The sequence below is a fragment of the Macrobrachium nipponense genome, chromosome 25 (assembly GCF_015104395.2).
Source record: "Macrobrachium nipponense isolate FS-2020 chromosome 25, ASM1510439v2, whole genome shotgun sequence".
Taxonomy (NCBI): Eukaryota; Metazoa; Arthropoda; class Malacostraca; order Decapoda; family Palaemonidae; genus Macrobrachium; species Macrobrachium nipponense.
The window spans coordinates 42,053,611-42,072,634 of record NC_087214.1 but is presented as its reverse complement, the minus strand read 5'-3'; the positions used below and the strand labels follow the sequence as shown (position 1 = coordinate 42,072,634).

Below are 19,024 nucleotides of genomic sequence, written 5' to 3'. Positions count from 1 at the left end.
ATATGTCAAAATCAATCCAAGTTCACGTGATGATTGAGTGGAATAAGTCACTGCCACCCTTCTAAACACACTCGGTCCCCTCCAAAAAGGGCATGGGTTCGAATCCTGGCCCGCATGGTAGGTGCACGGACGAAATAATTCCCAACAATTACGTCTCTGAATCATGTCTCAATGTGACCCACTAACTTTTACAAAGCATTGTATTGGGTTCGACCTGGCCCGCATGAGGGTAGTAGTGCACGACGAAATAATTCCCGAAAAAAAATTTACGTCTCGGAATCAATGTACAAATGTGACCAATAACTTTTACAAAGCCATTGGATTGCGTATCATTACAAGTCGCAAATATGACTAATAACATACTGACTTTTGACAGCCTCGACCACGCGGGACCACTTGCCAATGGCCGAAAATAACAACCCCCCCCCCCCCCTTCCAAAAAAAAAAAGGACCCGAAAACTGGAACCGAAAATACCCAAAAAAAGGACCCGAAAAATGGCCCCAGGAGACCAAAATGTGATCCCAAGGACAAGAAAATGGGACCCAAAATAGGACCCAGAAAATTATCCCCATCAACAACTTAAAAATAGGACCTGAAGATAACCCGAAGGACCCAGAAAAGGGACCCCAGAATAGAACCCAGAAAATTATCTCCATAACAGAAAAAAAAAAACAAAAAAACAAATAAATAAAATATCCCAAATAGAACCCGAAAATAGGACCCATCAAAAAAACCTACAAGGGGACCCCTAACCGGACCAGAAAAGAGGGCAAGAAAATGACAAAAAATAGCCCACTAATAAAAAAAAAAAAAAATGAAAACGACCCAGAATAGGACCTCAAAATTATGACCCGGAAAACGATAAAGGTCTCCCAAAAAGGGCCCAGAAAATGACCCAAATGAGAACCCAGAAAAAAAATCGAAAAATTACCCCGAATAAGGCCCCAAAAAAAGTACCCCAAACTAGGACCCATAACAGGACCCAGAAACGGACCCACCATGATATCCGCGTACCATCCTCGAGCGGACCTTTTAAATACTTATAATAATATACAAGAAGAGACTTTCCCTTCAACCTGATCTTTGGAGGAGACAAGAGAGAGAGGAGACTTCAACCAGACGTTAGAAAATGATCTTCCTAATACAATCACTATTTACACAAATCAAATTAAAGAAAAATATTTATATTTACCGGAATTGATTCGATTTCGACACTTATTTATAAATAGATGAGCACTTTCGGTTCTTAAACTAGATTCTAAAATATTATCCCTCGGGCACGGCGCAGCGACAACCTCACTTGACACTGGCTCAACGTAGACTGACGGGTTAGAGAAGAAAACTTGGAGCCGAGAGAGGCAAGTCGGTAAGGCCGGGTTCTTTCGGAGTTTCTCCCTCACACCTCCTCCTCCTCACCCATCCCCCCTACCTCTCCTCCCCCTTCTCCAACACCATCCCATGACGGACCTAGTCATGGCCCACCCCAAATAGTGTGTCAGATCCAGTCGTTTACGTCAATTTTACTATAAATATCATAATATTACTAAGCTTTTATGCAGATATGTTATTTTTTTTATCATTATATCCATAAGCGAACTTTTGACACCCGTGAAAAAAAATGGCCTCTACACAAGATCGCCCCGCAGCCTTAACGCGAAATTAAAACCATCGCGAAATATTCATTCTCTCTCTCTCTCTCTCTCTCGCTAAAGCGGCTGGCTGGTCCAAGTTACCTTCACTGCTGTTTTTCAAGGATGGCCTATCCACCCTACCCTCTCCCCCCAACCCAACACCCCCACACTCCATCTATCTCCTCTTGTCTTTTGTGATATTTTAAAGACTTTTTTTTGTTTCATTATTCTATTTCTCTCTCTCGTACGAAAACGGTTCCGATATCGAGGCGCTGCGACGAACTTTGCCAACGAGAGGAATCTCGCTAATGACGCTATAATCCTTGGAAAGAAGTAAGTATGACAGGCGAGAGATTATTATTATTATATGCGTATGACTTGCGTTGGGTGGCCGGTGACTTGCAACTTTTTGAGTCGAGTGTTTGGGCAATAAACGCTTGAATAATCAATAATACTTTTTTTTTATTTTCCATCAACGAGGATATATATAACTGTATGTATGTATGTATGTGTATGTATATATATATATATATATATATATATATATATATATATATATATAATATATATATATATTATATATATATATATATATGTATATATATGTATGTATATATTTTGTTTTATGCTCTTGTAAGACATCCTGTGTCCATATTTTACCAGTGATCAGGAGCACAGAAGGAAGTACTCGAAATTTATGGTTTGAACGTTTGATCAAATAGGGGTTTATGGACCTTTTATCTTCATATTATACTGTTGTTTTACAGTAAAAAGACATTCGTATATAAGTATACATATCATAATATATATATATATATATACATATAATATATATTATTATATATATATATATATATATATATATATATATATATATATATATATATATATAAAAGAAACTGTCATTATTTTATAGCGATTACTAAAATTATGCAGTAAACACTTCAATTAACACACACACAACATATATATATATATGTATATATATATATATATCTATATATATTATATTATATATATATATATATATATATCACGTATCTGATTTTCAATTCTTTGTCACAGTGAGATCAAGAGATCGAGAGAGAGAGAGAGAGAGAGAGGAAGAGGATTTGTTCCATAAGCAATCTAGTAGACGACGGTATCTACAAAAAAACTCGCCCACCCGAAATTGACAGCTGGTCCCAGGGAGGGTCAACCCATTGACCTTTGCCGAAAACGGTGGAGACATCCTCACCTAACCTTCCTCAACCTAACCTAACTTCACCTATCCTGACCTAGGGAAGAGTGTGTTGTGTTTTGAAAGCAAATCTTTTATTTGTATGTTTATATATATTCTTCATTACTTTTTTCTTTCTTCTTATTTAAGAATGCTTGTTTAGCGCTCTCTCTCTCGCCTCTCTCTCTCTCCTCTCTCTCTCTCTTCTCCTCTCTCTCTTCCTTGAGATCTTGTTTTCTAAAAAAAAAATGGAGATTAATTTGTTCCACTAAGGGTTAAAGCATTTATGTTAATAATAATAATAATAATAATAATAATAATAATAATAATAATAATAATAATAATACGAACTCCAAATATACGTACATACACAAAAATACATACATAAATAGATACTCATGTATTCATTATTTCCGTGCATACGTACATACATACATATATGCATACATACATACTCTTGCTAACCACTAATGCATTTCTGTGAAGTCTATCTGTCTGTCAGCAAATAACATGTATTCCAAACTTCCTGTACCTATTCTTATCCTCAAGGTTAAAAAATAAAAGCCTTTGGCGGAAAAGACACAAATATATTATACACGAGTTCATTCTGATTTGTGTTTGTGAATCCTATTTCTGACGCGTCATTTCCGGCCTGGAAAGCCGCTGCGTCTAGGCCGTGACTGAAACCACGAAAAGTTACAGTAGTAAAAGTCTGGAAAAACAATGATAAATTGCCTGAAGACAATCGCTCAGAGTAATTCGATTTCTAAACTTCAAATATCACGGACCAGATTGCGTCATTTTTCTGATTGTCTCGTCGCCTCCACTTCCAAGGTTTTTGTCACTCCCGAAACATTTTATTTTTTATTTTTGGTGATTTTGTTTCATATTATTATTATTATTCAAACTTAACATATTATGACCAGGAGCAATTTAAAAGACATCTAACAGTAAAGCAAGGAAAAACAAAAATACAAAAAAGACAAATTTCAGAAAAGTGATTCATTCATGAAACGTACTTTACTTCTACCAAGAGATTGATATATATAATATATATATATATACTATATATATATATATATATATATATATATATATAATATATATATATATATATATATATAATATATATATATATATATATATATATATATATATTATGAACGTCTTTTTTACTGTAACACAACAGTATAATATGAAGATAAAAGGCTCATAAATCACTATTTTAACGTTGCAACCAAATATTTCGAGGACTTCCTTCTGTGCTCGAAATATATGGTTGCAATATTAAAAGAAAGTTTTATGGGCCTTTTCACTTCATATATATATACTATCTATATATATATAATATATATATATATCTATATATATATATATATATATATATATTCAGTAGTTACATAAAAACAAATCCATTATTATCTGCAAGTATTTTATCAGTCATTGTTCCTGTCACCGCAAAGACTACTCCACAGGTACTACGTTAGGCAGTGCTCCTGAAAGATCTTGAGGAGCTGCATGAATCGTAAATATGAAGTAGACAGGATATGATTATAGAGCTAGAGCATACATGTGTCACAAGGATATTAATTCCGGCTCGTCAATTCTCTCTACTTTTCTTTGTTCCCGTACTCTTGCGATTTCCCTAACGAACGAAATTAGTTTCAGAATCTAAACGTTGATTTGAACATAGAGGGTAGCTTCGGAACTTCCTCCCTTCCTTTGTGTGCCATAAATCCTGTACCAATATAAAGGTCTATTGCTTCGGTATGGGTTAAGTAACCCCAACCTCTCTATAGCCTCGTCCCTGCACTCACTTACCTCATTTGGGCCTGGGCTAGTTAAGGGGACACTGACCCTTGGTCCTACAGAAACAAGGATCCTATGAATGCATCCCCAGTGCTATAAACGATGAGTCACTTCCGGCTGAGTCATGAATAAACAAAGGTAAAGTGTTAATTACCTCGGCAGGCAGGTGAGGTCCCATGAGAAACGAGTATAAAATTCCTCGGGATTTCCTGGGATTTTTTTTTCTTTGGTCGTGGGAGTGGTAAGATGGCTGACCAATTTAAAACCAGTATTTTTCTACGATTTTTAGTTTGCAAGGCTAACACTTTTCTGTAATCTTCTTGGTGCGTTGTCAAGTTGAGATCATTTTCCTCTCAGTTTTATTTATTTCCAGTTCAATTCTATCTACAATTCTCTCACTTTTATTGACAACTCTTAAATTCATTTTTAATCCAATTTTATTTATAATTTTCTCAATTTCATTTATAATTCTCTCAATTTGATTTACTATTCAATTCCTTTTTCAACTCTCTCAATTTCATTTACAATTCAACTTTATTTACAATTCTCTCAATTTTCTTTACTATTCAATTTCATCTTTACTTCTTTCAATTTCATATACAATTTATTCATTTATTTACAATTCAATTTTATCTAAAATACCTCGATTTTATTAAAAATTTAATCGTATTTACAATTCAAACTTATTTACGATTCTTTCAGTTTCACTTACAATTCAATTTTATTCCCAGTCCAATTCTATTTAGAATGCCTTCAGTTTTATTTACAATGATATTTTATTCCCAATTCAATTCTACTTCAAAATCTCTTGATTTTATTTACAATTATATTTTATTCCCAATTCAATTCTACTTCAAAATCTATCGATTTTATTTACAATTATATTTTATTCCCAATTCAATTCTATCTCCAAATCTCTCGATTTTATTTACAATTATGTTTTATTCCCGATTCAATTCTATTTCCAAATATCTCGATTTTATTTACAATTATATTTTATTCCCAATTCAATTCTATTTCAAAATCTCTCTATTTTATTTACAATTATATTTTATTCCCAATTCAATTCTATTTCAAAATCTCTCGATTTTATTTACAATTATATTTTATTCCAAATCAATTCTATTTCAAAATCTCTCTATTTTATTTACAATTATATTTTATTCCCAATTCAATTCTATTTCCAAATCTCTCGATTTTATTTACAATTATATTTTATTCCCAATTCAATTCTATTTCCAAATTTCTCGATTTTATTTACAATAATTATATTTTATTCCCAGTTCAATTCCATTTCAAAGTCTCTCGATTGTATTTACAAATATATTTTATTCCCAATTCAATTCTACTTCAAAATCTCTTGATTTTCTTCACAATTCGAAAATGTCCCTCAGTTTCAATTTGCGTTGTCGGAATTCCTCTCGACCTTCAGCTGACATCATGGAATAGACCCTAAAGTGAATATCTCACTATACACTCCAGCCCTTTCTTCTCCCCATCACTGAAGGATCTTTCCTAGAGTCCCACGAAACGGGGAATCCTGCGTAGGAATTCCTTGGGTCAATAATCTTTCCTGCTATCATGGAGGATGTGCTTAACATCCCCTCTCTCTCTCTCTCTCTCTCTCTCGTCTTTTGTTGATGTTTAATGTGAAAAAGACTTGACAAATAAATAGCTGACTCTCTCTCTCTCTCTCTCTCTCTCTCTCTCTCTCTCTCTCTCTCTCTCTCTCTCATTATTATTATTATTAATGTAACTATTAAAGTAAATACGAGACTCATTCATAGCTAGATATAATCTCTCTCTCTCTCTCTCTCTCTCTCTCTCTCTCTCTCTCTCTCTCTCTCTCTGCTCCTGCTAAAGTCGGAAAATGCGTACCACGTACTAATCTCAAGGCTACTTTTGAATACCAAAAAGGATATTATTTTTTTTCTATCAGAGTCCTCCAATTCGACTGGGTGGTATTTATAGAGTGAGGCTCCGGGTTGCATCCTTAGGAATCCAGCTTTTCCTACTATGCACGCTAGAGCTACTTCAGGCTCTAGTTTTTCTAGATTCCTTTTCAGGGATCTTGGGATCGTGCCTAGTGCTCCTATGATTGTGGGTACAGTTTCCACTGGCATATCCCATATCCTCCTTATTTCTATTTTCAGGTCTTGATACTTATCCATCCCTCTCTTTCTCTCACTCTGGTGTCCCATGGTATTGCGACATCAATGAGTGATACTTTTCTTCTTGATTTTGTCAATCACCGTCACGTCTGGTCTATTTGCACGTATCACCCTCTTTGTTTCTGATACCCATAGTCCCAGAGGATCTTTGCCTGATCGTTTTTTCTAATCACTCCCCCAGATTGGTGCTCGTACCCCACTTATTACTGCAAGGTAGTTGGTGTTTCTTGCACAGGCTCCAGTGGAGGGCTTTGGCCACTGAATCATGCCTCTTTTTGTAGCGGTTCTGTGCAAATGCTGGACATTCGTTTGTTATGTTGTTTATGGTCTGTAGTCACTGCCATGTTTCATCGCTGGCCATTTCTTTAGTCTGTCTCATGTATTGTCCGTGCGTTGGTTTGGTGTGCCATTCCTCTGTTCTATTTGTCATTCTCCTGTCTCTGTATATTTCTGGGTCTTCGTCTACCTTTATCAGTCCTTCTTTCCATGCACTCTTGAGCCACTCGTCTTCACTGGTTTTCAGATATTGCCCCAGTGCTCTGTTCTCGATGTTAACGCAGTCATCTATACTTAGTAGTCCTCTCGCTCCTTCCTTTTGTGTTATGTATAGTCTGTCCGTATTTGCTTTTGGGTGTAGTGCTTTGCGTATTGTCATATGTTTCCTAGTTTTCTGATCTATGCTGCGGAGTTCTGCCTTCGTCCATTCCACTATTCCTGCGCTGTATCTGATTACTGGCACTGCCCATATGTTTATGGCTTTTATCATATTTCTGGCATTGAGTTTTGACTTGAGTATCGCCTTGAGTCTCTGCATATATTCTTTTCTGATCGTGTCCTTCATCTCTCGGTGATTTATATCCCCTCTTTCCATTATTCCCCGGTATTTGTATTCCGTCTCATCTATGTGTTTGATGTTGCTCCCATCTGGTAGCTTTGTCCCTTCAGTCCTTGTCACTTTGCTTTTTTTGTATGTTGACAGAGGCACATTTTTCTGTTCCAAACTCCATCCTGATGTCCCCAGATACAATCTTTACAGTCTGGATTAGGGTATCTATTTCCTTGATCCTCTTACCAAACAGCTTGATGTCGTCCATGAACATCAGATGGTTAATTCTGTTGCCTCTTTACTTGAGTTGGTACCCAGTGTCCATCTTCTGCAGTACTTTTGTCATGGGAATCATGGCTACTACGAAGAGTAGTGGGGACAGTGAGTCGCCCTGGAAGATCCCTCTCCTGATATTAACCTCTGCTAGTCTTATTCCAGAACTTGTAAATATTGTATTCCAGTTGCGCATTGTATTTTTAAGGAAGCTGATGGTGTTTTCCTCTGCCCCATATATTTTCAGACATTCTATTAGCCATGTGTTTCGTATCATGTCGAAGGCTTTCTTATAGTCTATCCATGCCATGCTTAGGTTGGTTTTCCTTCTCCTACTGTTCTTCATTTCCATTTTGTCTATTAGGAGCTGGTCTTTTGTGCCTCTACACTTCCTTCTGCAGCCTTTCTGTTGGTGGGGGATGGTGTTTGTATCCTCTAGGTAGCTGTACAGCCTTTCACTGATGATACCTTTTAGTAACTTCCACATTATTGGCAAGCAGGTGATAGGCCTGTAGTTACTGGCTATATTTCCCTTGCTCTTGTCTTTCTGTGGTCATCCATTTGAGCGCATGGTGTTTTGTGATACAATGCTGGAGTTGGTCTGCTATTTGTGGATGTAGGGCCTTGATGTTTTTGAGCCAGTATCCATAGACTTCATCGGGACCTGGGCCTTTCCAGTCGTACATTTTCTTTAGTTGGTGTCTGACTGTGTCTGTCGTGATCTCAGTGAATCTTTGTTTTATTCTCCTTGTTTCTTCTGCCTTGACTTCCTGGAGCCATGTTGCATGTTTGTTGTGTGATACCGGATTGCTCCATATGTTTTCCCAGAGTCTCTTACTTGGTTCGGCTTCAGGAATTTCTTGGTGGTTGTCTTCCCCTCTTAGTTGGCTGTATAGTCTTTTCTGATTGGTTCCGAATAGTCTGTTCTGTTGGTATCCCTTATTCCTGTTCATGTACCGTTGGATCTTATGTGCTTTGGCCTTAAGCCTCTGTTTTACATCTTTTATTGTGTTGTTTAGTCCCCTCTCTTGTACTTTGTATTTATCGTACGTTCCTCCCTTGTTTTCTTGCTTCTTAGCCTTTTATCTGCCAACTCTTTCAGTTGACTCAAGTCAGATCTCATCACCATGATTTGCTTTTCCAGGCGCCTTTTCCAAGGCGGTCGCTGTTTTGGTTTCTGTTGGGTTGGTTGTGCTGGTGGTGTTGGTGTTCGTATCCTCATGAGTTCTGCTACTAATCTTGCTCTTGCAAATGCCAGGTTATTTGTTTCTTTGATACCGTTGGTGTCATTTACGCTCATTATTTCTTTGACCTTACTTGTTTTCTCCCTTAATTTCTTGGTATTGTAGGCTTTCATGGAGGGGATCTATGCTCTCACTGTATCTGGCTCCATCCATTTTCTGATATTTTCTACCCATTCCATCCTTTCTGTTACTTCGTCGGTGTTTCCTCGTGTGCCGTTGTTTGATACCTCATCATCCCTGTCGTCTTCTGTGGCATCGTCTCTCAGTTCGTCTTCTTGTAATTCGTCGCTGAGTGTTATTTCTCTTTCTAGTTCCTCTCTTTCTGTTGGTGAGAGTCAATTCTTTTGCTTTATGTTCCTTACTTGGTCTGCCAGCAACCCGGTACCCTACACTATAAATTCCACCCAGTCGAATTGGACGACTGTGATAGACATTATTATTATTATTATTATTATTATTATTATTATTATTATTATTATTATTAGTTATTATTTTATTATTATTATTATTATTATTATTATTAAGACAATCTTCCCATACACCAAGATTTCAAAGACTTGAAGTTTCAGGAAATCCGGAAATCGTTGTACTATATGGACCCCTACGGTTCCATATAATATGGGCGGACCAAATTTGGGCACGCGCAGACTCTGGGTCGAATTTACAGCTTTCTAAAAAGGAAAGTAATAAGAAAGGTAATTATGAGTGAGAGAGAATTGTAAGGAGAGAAAGTTCGTATTAATACGAAGGATTGTCACGCCTTTGCGCTCTCTCTCTCTCTCTCTCTCCGTCTTTCTCTCGCGATGTCTCCTCGGATGGACTAACGAGTTATTGAGACATCCTAATCCTTGTAACTCTCTCTCTCTCTCTCAGACACACACACACACGAATTAACTACGTAAAAGTTTCGTATTAATACAAGGTCACCCATATTGGTCACTAACCACTGACCACACTGTTGAAGACTTAAATAAGAATTAGTAGTATTTGTAATAGAGGCGGGGGGGGCGGGGGGGGGGGGGGGATTTGCCCTTGTAACGGCTCAAGCAAATCAGCTGATTAATGTAAACACTGCTTATAGAAGGGCACTTCTCAACCGCTTTTATTTTCAAGTTTTCCCTTCGTTTATGGGTCTAGCAACTCCCCATCCTTAAGGGCAATGAAACTGCCAGCCCCATCTGCTTGTATATAAAAAAACGATAAAATAAGTTAGATTTTAAAGCCACAACGACACTTCCCTCTCACACACGTCCGCCAAGACACTTTCTGGAAATCACGCAGTCCGGAATCGCTTGAGCGAGACAGATTGGAAGTTTTTTTACGAGAAAAATATAGATTGTTCTCGCCTTTCTATCTATTCAGCTATCTATCTAGGTATTTCTGTCTATCTACACTGTCTATATCCGCCGATTACGCGCCATTGTTTGATAGAAAGGAAACCACAGTTTAGGAGCAATTTTTGTCTTCAATTGAAGATCTTGATGTCAAGATAAGAGAGGAATTCTCTAATATTTCTGAAGCAAATAATAATAATAATAATAATAATAATAATAATAATAATAATAATAATATACTTAGGAAGCAGACCCTCTCAAGCATACTTATTAAAAGTAATGGCTACTTCAGCAGCGTTACACTTGTAGAGATTCTTCTCTATTTTGCGAATAGCGGCTTTTTTCCGTGCTACTTAAACAGGCTAGTAGAGCGCCTATAGAGGTCATGGTAAAATACAGGGTCAAAATAGTGATATATTTGAATTTTACAGATAAACTATGATACCATAGTCATCAAAGTCATTAACGATTTTCTCTCCTCTCTCTCTCCTCTCTCTCTCTCTCTCTCTCTCTCTCTCTTAAAGCGAGCTTTTCGTCTGGAGCTGCCAGACATCCTCGGGCTGGGAAGCTGAGGGTGGACTGATCTTGGTGCGGTGTCCAGTCCTCCTTATATCTGTGGCTGACAGCAGGGGGTCTGCCCCATGCTTGTCTCCTATTGGCTGGTGGCGGTGAGTCTTGTTTTCATTGGCTGCCTGAGCCAGGTTCTCAAGCACTTTCTTCGGGCCGATGGTTGCGTTGCAGCATATCCTGCAGCCGCCTGGACCTCCTAAGCGGCGCTGTAACATTGATGGGCGTTGCGCTAACGCTGTGGGACGTCACGGCTACTTTGATTTCCATCGGCTGCAGGAGTACCTCGTTCGGGGGCGTTGTCATCCATAGAGTTGTCATGATCGGTGGTGTCATTGTTGGTGGCAGGTCTTCTCATACTCGTAGGGAGGAGAAATTCTTCCTGCGTCGTATTCAGATTAGGTTTATTTGCTGGATGAGTAGCGCCTCCAGCAGGCGCAACCGACGGGCATCAGGGGCCTTCCCGATGATCTTCGTGTTCTTTATGATGACATCTCGGAGATGGCCTCGTGATGTTTGGTGCGGGCGTGATTCTTTATAGCCCCCTCTTGGGCGTGGCACGAGAGTCTCTTCGACAGTCGCATGGTAGTCATACCTACGTAGGCGCCGCTGCATTCGCGGACTGGGCATGTATACTGGTACACTACATGCGTCTGCTTCAGGGGTTCTCGTGCCTGTGGAGAGGGGTTATTTTTCATAAAAAGATCGCGCGTCCTCCGATTCTGGTAATATATGATTAGGTCGATATTCTTGGTGTCGTCAGTCGGGGATACATTATCAGAAATAATTTTCTTAATGGCGTCCTCTTCTTCACGGTAATGGGAACTCATGAAGGCTTTGTAGTACAGCTTGATATTATCCTGGGGGCGGGGCTGCGGGCTCTCACTACCGTACCATTTCTCCAGGGCTGTGCGGACTTCCTTGCTGATTAATTTATTTGAGTACCCGTTATTGTGAATAACGGGTACTCAAATAAATTAATCAGCAAGGAAGTCCGCACAGCCCTGGAGAAATGGTACGGTAGTGAGAGCCCGCAGCCCCGCCCCCAGGATAATATCAAGCTGTACTACAAAGCCTTCATGAGTTCCCATTACCGTGAAGAAGAGGACGCCATTAAGAAAATTATTTTTCTGATAATGTATCCCCGACTGACGACACCAAGAATATCGACCTAATCATATATTACCAGAATCGGAGGACTGCGCGATCTTTTTATGAAAAATAACCCCTCTCCACAGGCACGAGAACCCCTCTGAAGCAGACGCATGTAGTGTACCAGTATACATGCCCAGTCCGCGAATGCAGCGGCGCCTACGTAGGTATGACTACCATGCGACTGTCGAAGAGACTCTCGTGCCACGCCCAAGAGGGGGCTATAAAGAATCACGCCCGCACCAAACATCACGAGGCCATCTCCCGAGATGTCATCATAAAGAACACGAAGATCATCGGGAAGGCCCCTGATGCCCGTCGGTTGCGCCTGCTGGAGGCGCTACTCATCCAGCAAATAAAACCTAATCTGAATACGACGCAGGAAGAATTTCTCCTCCCTACGAGTATGAGAAGACCTGCCACCAACAATGACACCACCGATCATGACAACTCTATGGATGACAACGCCCCCGAACGAGGTACTCCTGCAGCCGATGGAAATCAAAGTAGCCGTGACGTCCACAGCGTAGGCGCAACGCCCATCAATGTTACAGCGCCGCTTAGGAGGTCCAGCGGCTGCAGGATATGCTGCAACGCAACCATCGGCCCGAAGAAAGTGGCTTGAGACCTGGTCAGGCAGCCAATGAAAACAAGACTCACCGCCACCAGCCAATAGAGACAAGCATTGGGGCAGACCCCTGCTGTCAGCCACAGATTATAGGAGGGACGGGGACACGCCCCACAAAGATCAGTCCACCTCAGCTTCCCAGCCGAGGATGTCTGGCAGCTCCAGACGAAAGCTCGCTTTAAGAAAGAGAGAGAGAGAGAGAGAGAGAGAGATGAGAGAGAGAGAGCGAAAAATCGTTAATGACTTTGATGACTATGGTATCATAGTTTATCTTGTAAAATTCAAATATATCACCTATTTTGACCTGTATTTTACCATGACCTCGATAGGCGCTCTACTAGCCTGTTTAAGTAGCACGGAAAAAGCCGCTATTCGCAAAATAGAGAAGAAATCTACTACAAGTGTAACGCTGCTGAAGTAGCCATTACTTTTAATAAAATAAATAATAATAATAATAATAAAATAATAATAATAATATAATAATATATTATTATTATTATTATTATTATTATTATATTATTATTATTATTCAGACGATGAGAACCCTACTCATATGGAACAAGTTCTAAAAGCTTCCAAAGAATATTATGGTGTCCATTAAGAAGAAGACAGAGAAGGAAGTACAGACAAAAGAGATCGCACTTATTAAAACAGAAAAATAAATGAACGAATTAATAGGTAAAAATGAAAGCCAGTTATCAAAATGCAAGGAAAATTGTACTAGGGTAGCAATGCATTGCAATTCGCTTCAAAATTCTGAGAAGTTTCAAGTTACCACAAACATCCTCTTCGGAGGCTGTTCCAGTGCACAACATCCTCTTCGGAGGCTGTTCCAGTACACAACATCTCTTCGGGGGAGGCTGTTCCCAGTTGCACAACATCCTCTTCGGGGAGGCTGTTCAGTTGCACAACTCCTTTCGGGGAGGCTGTTTTCCAGTTGCACAACATCCTCTTGGGAGGGGCTGTTCAAGTTACACAACAGTCCTTCGGGGTGAGGCTGTTCCAGTTGCACAACATCCTCTTCGGGGAGGCTGTTCCAGTTGCACAACATCCTCTTCGGGGAGGCTGTTCCAGTTGCACAACATCCTCTTCGGGGAGGCTGTTCCAGTTACACAACATCCTCTTCGGGGGGGCTGTTCCAGTTACACAACATCCTCTTCGAGGAGGCTGTTCCAGTTACACAACATCCTCTTAGGGAAGGCTGTTCCACAGTCCAGCGTGTGAGGAGGAACAGAGGACCTCTGGAACTTTGGAGAAGTTCCACAGCGAGGCAAAACATTGACTGCATGCTGGTGCTTCGACTAACTCTATGTATTTCCTATAATTACCTTATGTTGCTTTTTTCGAATGAACGCCATAATATTCTTTGGAAACTTCCTGAATTTCAAGTCAGTGGCCCCTTTAGTGGGCTTCTTGTTCCATATGGATAGGCTTCTTCAACATCTGAATAATCATAATAATAATAATAATAATAATAATATAATAAATAATAATAATAATAAAAGAAACGCACATAGTAAGAAAAGTGATGGACTCCCCCCCCTCAGGATGCAAACCCGGAAACCCGACACTATGAAAACACCCACCCAAGTCGAATTGGAGGACTGTGAAGGTCGGCCAAAAAAAAATATAATACTAATAAATAATAATAATAATAATAATAATAATAATAATAATAATAATTTAAGATAAAAGGGAAGTAATTAATTTGATGTACAACAATGAGAACTGTACAGGACTGCCGGACACAATGGGAAATAATTCCATGTGCGCAATCAATGGACCACGTACGGGCAGGTAAACCTCACACCCAAAATCAATATTGATTCTCTCTCTCTCTCTCTCTCTCTCTCTCTCTCTCTCTCTCTCTCTCTCTCCACTTCCCTTAGATTTTGTTCTACAAGGAAATGCAGATTACATTGTTCCACAACAATAATACGAGCTCTAATTATACATCCCGACATACATATTCTCATTAACCACTAATGTATTGTAAGCGAGTACGTACACACATACACAAAACACACACTCACACAAAGAATGCGGGTTCGAATCCAACAGTGGACGTCAGAACTACTTCGCATTCTTGCATTTGGATCTCAGGCTTTGTATTGATAAGCTTCTCCAAAATAAATAAATAAATAAATACAAAGTAATCGAAAAGTTACGAGGGCGTGGGCTATTACAATTACATACGTATCCGATACCAAAAGTGGCTGCAGATTTATTTATATATATATATCTCTCTCTCTCTCTCTCTCTCTCTCTCTCTCTCTCTCTCTCTCTCTCTCTATATATATATACATATATATATATATATATATATATATATATATATATATATATATATATATATATGCTCCTTAATGGAAAGTGTAATTGTGGCTAATGCAATGGCTAGGTCATGTAGAAAGAATGAAAAACTCACACACGCACACCCACACATACACGCATATATATATATATATATATATATATATATAATATGATATATATAAACAGATAGATAGATAGATAGATATGACTCATGCAAAACACATACAACCTCATCACCTACTAATTAACAGGAAGCAGGTGTACAACACACACTCCTGTACCTTCCTGTGGTCGTTTCCCCAAAAAGGTCGTTAAGAGTCGCCAGGGGTCGCTGGTAATAAATCAGATCAATAATATAGATGCAGCCACAAGCAGGAATGTCACTGACCCCTGAGGTGGCTGATAGAATGGCCAGTTGTAGATTCCTCAATGAACTGTACGAATAAATGTAGTCGTAAAACTACTATTTACTAGTTGTGGTTAGTGATCGTAGTGTAGTGTTCGTAAAGTAATGGTAAAACTACAATTTTCATTCATTTATTAATTTGTTATTCAACCTGTTTTTTTTAATGAGTAATCTCCTCTTCCTGTATTTCTCTTTGCCTTCTGTTACTTCTTTCCACGGTCCAGATAGAACTGTTGTATTCTTTGGAAGCTTCAATTTCATCTACTGAGTAATAATAATAATAATAATAATAATAATAATAATAATAATAATAATAATAATAATAATAATAATAATAATAATAATGTTTTCTTTTTACTTTGTAGTTAGCTGAAAATCTATAATAAATAGTAGAATTGATATGATTGTCGATTTTTTAAGGAATAATAATAATAATAATAAAATAATAATAATAATAATAATAATAAATATAATAATAATTAATAATAATAATAATAACTATATTTCTACGCCAACAGATCTGTACACTGGATTCCAAAGACTAGTAATAATCAGAATAATATCAGCTAAAATCAACAAAACTCCACAAACATAAAAAAATCAACAAAAATGTCAAGAGCACACACGTCTGAAACACAACCTGTCATTAACTCACTAAAATATCATTTCCCATTTCCTCAGGAATCCTATAAGGACGGAAATCCTTTCGAGGATTCCGGATCCTTCGGCTCCAATGCTTACGTCTTCACGGAGCCTGGTTGAGGTAACAACAAGCCATTGACAATTATTTTACGTATAAAAATAACGTTGTCCTTTGTGTCTTTCGATACGCAAGCACTGCATTGTGCTTTCCGCATTCTCGGTATAATTTTAGAAGAAGAAGAAGAAGAAGAAGAGAAGAAGAAGAAGAAGAAGAAGAAAAGAATGCTATTAGTTATTTACCCAATATCAGGTACAAGTCTACTGTCAGTGACTTTATTGGTTTTCCTGCCTCGTATATCTTATATATTTATATATGACTGGTAAAAATGTTCTGTTACAACAGAATTCCATCTAACAAAAGGAGCCCATAAAAACACCAAAATATAGAGAGAAAAATACTAAATTTCAGAAGAGGGAGACAGCAAGTCTCTGAAATATAGTATTTTTCTCTCTATATTTTGATGTTTTTAGGGTGCTTTTGTATATATATATATATATATTACTATATATATATATACATATATATATATATATATATATATATATATATATATATATCCCTACATATACATATATATATATATATATATATATATAGTATATATATATATATATATATATATAGGAATATACAATTCTTACCAAAAGGCCAAGCACAGGGACCTATGAGGTCATGCATGCAGTCTGAAAGGAAAAATTTGAGAGTAAAATTAAAAGGCTAGAAAGGCGTTGAAGTGAAAGGCGTAACGGGAAGAAAACCTCGCAATTGCATTAAATAACAAATGTTAGAAGAGGACAGAGGAAAGTAAAGATGGAAGAGAATATGAACGGAGGTACAGTAAGAGGGATGAAAGGGGTCACCAGTTTAGGGGCCCAAGGGATGCTGTAAACAAGCTTTAAAATAATGCCTACAGTGCATCACTCGTGAGGTGCACTGACGGCACTACCCCATATATATATATAGTAATATATATATATATATATATATATATATATATATATGGGTGTAAATATATATATATATATATATATAAAAAATAGATATATATATATATATATAATATATATATATATATATATATAACTATATATAGATATATATATACATAAATATATAATATATATATCTATATATATATTATACTATATATACATATCATATATATATGTAACATATATATATAAATATATATACATATATATATATATATATATATAGTGTCAGGTGATGTCTTAATCCCATAGGTGATTATTCCCACCGGTGGTAAATAGTATGCACATATAAACAAGTTTAGTTGGAATTGCTTTATGTGTTTTGAAGGGTATGTGGAACATACATACACACACACACACGTACATAAATCCATATACACACACACACACAATCTATATATATATATATATATATATATATATATATATATATATTCATAAGTACAGAAGTATGATATGAATTCTTATAATCATACACCAAACCTACGATATAGAAAATACTAAAGGAAGGAAGCATGCGTATGTCTAAAGTATACTACTGTATAACATGTGGTTGAAGTCTTTGAACACTGGTGATCCAATCTTCACAGGCGTGTGTAAGTGTGTTGTATGTGAAAAGACAGAACAGGCAGAGGGACAGGAAACAAGAGAGCATAACGACGCAAAGAACTTTGACAAGAAGCAATGAAGTGATAGAGGACCACAGATTTCTATACCTTACGTGGGGCTATGTATCTCTAGCGGAAAAAAACTTGTTGCCTCCCGTACTAGTTATGATCTGGAACTATTAGTCTGCAATGCAGTTAGTACCGTATTACCGACATGTGTACATGTGTGTATGTATGTATTTATTTAGTGCACAGTGACATCATATATATATATATATATATATATATATATATTATATATATATATATATATATGTAATATAAATACACATATACACATTAAAAAATATATATGTAAATTACAACCCACAACATGAAATCACAATCCATTCCAAACTGGAATTTCTTACCCCAAGGCTAAAGTAGTTTGCAAAACGTTATAAAAATAAAAACTAGAAACTACATCTTGCAATGCAAAGCGAAAGAAGGAAAAAAAGAGCCTATGATAAAAATAATACTTGCAAAGAATATTTTTTTTTTCCCTTTTTTACCGCCTTAAATACGTCGAGTTTTGTAACTGTGTCTTTCAAGGCTTCCGTGTTGAGAATATATTTGGAATACATTTAACTATATTTTTGTACATATAAACTTTGTAATAAATATATTCCAACTCATTAAATGCATTTTCATATGTTTAAATATATTCCAAGGTTTAGCTTAAAATATATTCAAATTGAATATATTTAAATATACTTATATATGTATACAAACTATTTAAAATATTAGATATTTAAATATATTTCAAGGTCTTGTTTAAAATATATTTTTAAAAATTTCAAATATATCTACATTTTTAGGTTGAAATATATTTTAAGAAATCTAAGCTATTTAAAACCATTTAAACTAAATATATTCATATTTATTCACACCTTTAAAATACATTTAAATGCGTTTCAAAATTTTGTTTAAATTGCATGTATATAATGAAATGTTTCAGCTTCTAGCTTAAAATTTATTGAAATATATTTACACTTTGTTTCAAAATATTTAAGTACATTCAAATACATCTACACTAACAGCTTAAAATATATTCAAATAGATATATTGAAGCTTTTAGTGAGAAACATATTGAAAAAAATTCAAT

General features: G+C 36.8%; 1 protein-coding gene across 9 annotated transcripts in view; it reads right to left on the bottom strand.

The window, feature by feature from the left end:
* Positions 1-19,024, bottom strand: part of LOC135199408 (uncharacterized) — a 309,751-nt gene that overhangs the window by 118,802 nt on the left and 171,925 nt on the right. The window contains exon 1 of one of the 9 annotated variants that reach the window (XM_064227414.1): positions 1,194-1,347. The exons of the other annotated variants lie outside the window; for them this stretch is intronic. The gene's annotated coding sequence lies outside the window, so the exon portion shown is untranslated. Of the gene's footprint in view, positions 1-1,193; positions 1,348-19,024 lie in introns of those variants that run through there. 9 annotated transcript variants of the gene reach the window in all.